Source organism: Alligator sinensis, unplaced genomic scaffold (genome assembly GCF_000455745.1).
Source record: "Alligator sinensis unplaced genomic scaffold, ASM45574v1 scaffold304_1, whole genome shotgun sequence".
Taxonomy (NCBI): Eukaryota; Metazoa; Chordata; order Crocodylia; family Alligatoridae; genus Alligator; species Alligator sinensis.
Window position 1 is genome coordinate 142,810 of NW_005842939.1, and position 1,941 is coordinate 144,750.

General features: G+C 49.6%; 1 long non-coding RNA gene across 1 annotated transcript in view; it reads right to left on the reverse strand.

Moving 5' to 3' along the window:
* The window catches only part of LOC102373182, a 2,032-nt gene extending 472 nt beyond the window's left edge, over positions 1–1,560 (reverse strand). The window contains exons 1-2 of the long non-coding RNA XR_325221.1: positions 1,505–1,560; positions 1,239–1,383 (exon numbers count right to left, since the gene is read on the reverse strand). This is a non-coding gene — a long non-coding RNA (uncharacterized LOC102373182). The remainder of the gene's footprint in view (positions 1–1,238; positions 1,384–1,504) is intronic.
* Positions 1,561–1,941: the final 381 nt, after the last annotated feature.

The window sequence follows — 1,941 nt, forward strand, 5'->3', positions numbered from 1 at the left end:
TGGCTGACTACATCATACTCAATTACTCCTGAATAAAGGTCAAGTATCAGTACAACTCTTTATGGTGTGTGTCCAGAGTTACACTAACCTGGCTAATCCACTTTGCTCTACTAACAAATGCTTCTTCTGCAGCTCAAGCTTTCTCAGACCCTCCTCAGGGATTCAGGATGCTCACTAGACCCCTAGGCTTATATGCTCTCTGACCTCACTGGTACTTGCTCCTTCTGTGGGCTCAAGCTCTTTCAGTCCCTTCCTGGGCTTCAGGACCTTCACTGGGCCCCCAGGCATAGGGGCAGTCTGTCCCTGCAGGTAATTCCTGTGGCAATTCCTTTACGCAGCTCCCTCTCCAGGCCCTAAGATCCATAGAAGCTTCCTTCCCTTGCTTCTATATTTGGGTGTGCTCCCCTAGCCGTTTTTCCACCAAAGAGTAATCCACAAGGCAGCAGGGGCTGGTGCTTTCAGGGGTCTGGCACCAGTGGCACTTTATAGGCAGCCCCACCACTGGGACCCAAAACCACAGTAGGGTGCAGTTTTCAGTCTTACCCAGAACCCACCTCCAGACTAGCCCATTAGCCCACTCTGGTGATCCTTGCCCCTCTGGGGCTGCTGGCCTCTGGGCCCCAGTTCACTCTTACCTCCAGGCCCAATGGCCCCAGCTCAGCCCCTCACCTCCAAACCCACTGTCCCCTGCTCTCTCTCAGCCTTTGATCTCTCTGGGCTCCCCCAGATCCCTCATCAGGTTCCATACACTTAGGTTCTCATCAGGCCCCAGACTCCTCATCAGATCCTGCACACTTGGCCCTTCCCTTTGGGCTCCAGTCCCCACACTGGGTCCCCAGGAGCCTCCTCCACCCCTTTAGTTCCTTCCCAAACCTCAAAACCACTCTAGGTATTATCCTCCATGCTGACCTTCTGGAGCTGCAGCCATCCTGCTGAGGTGGTGTTCTCTGAGCAGAGTCTAGGATCTTACTACCAGCTCTGCTCTCAGGGTCTGGGCTTATATTTTGCCTAAGCCCAGCCCTCCCCCAGTCAGATGACTCCATCACTCAGCCCTGGTTTGCTCCTCCAAGCTGCTCCATGGGCTGCTTCATCTCTTAAATTTCCAGGCACTCTAAGTGTCCTGTCACAATGACCCATATCAAGAACAGGGGAAAACTCTGACCTTCATTCTGCCACTATAGATGCACACAAATATTTAAACACACACAAGGCAGTGAGCTAATGTCATCATAGCAAACCTCTTGCTACACGTTGTCATTGTATGAAAATACATATATGATCCCATTGCACTTCATAAGGCGGTGAAGCCCAGTGACTCGAGCTGCTGCTGGGGCAAGATGCTTCCGAACTGTTCTTGACATCAATTATGACTTGTAGGCACAACTGAAATCACAACCAGAACGATGCATGGTTCAGATTTTTAGAATGAAATGGCTAAGTGGAAAAAATCTTTCAAAGGATTGACAAAAACAATGAACCTTTGATAGGAAAGTGTGGTGCTTACATTGAAAAACAAATAGTGATACTCTTCATTCCCATGAAACAAGCTCCCACAAGTTGAGATAACAAAACACATGCAGTTCACAAGAGCAGTAGAGCTGGTAAAAAAAAAAAAAAAAAAGTAGACAAAGTTTTCATTTGAAACTGTAGCTTTGTTGGAACATTGTGAGACTATCTAGATTCTGATCAAAATTTCAATGTGAAGAAATTGAAGCAATATCTTAAACTTCCTGTCACGGCGGGGTCCTTCAGGAGGGCCGTGATCTCCTTTCGGCCCCCCTCACCGTGCCAAGTTGGCCCAAGGGCACCCTCAAATTCTCGCCCGCCACGTCTTTGATGTTGAGGTAAAGTTGGGAGGCTGCCTTACGACTCCCTGGGCACGGTTAGCTGGGACCTCTGTCCCCATGTGTTTCCGGACCCCCTGGGGTCTCCCGGTATGAT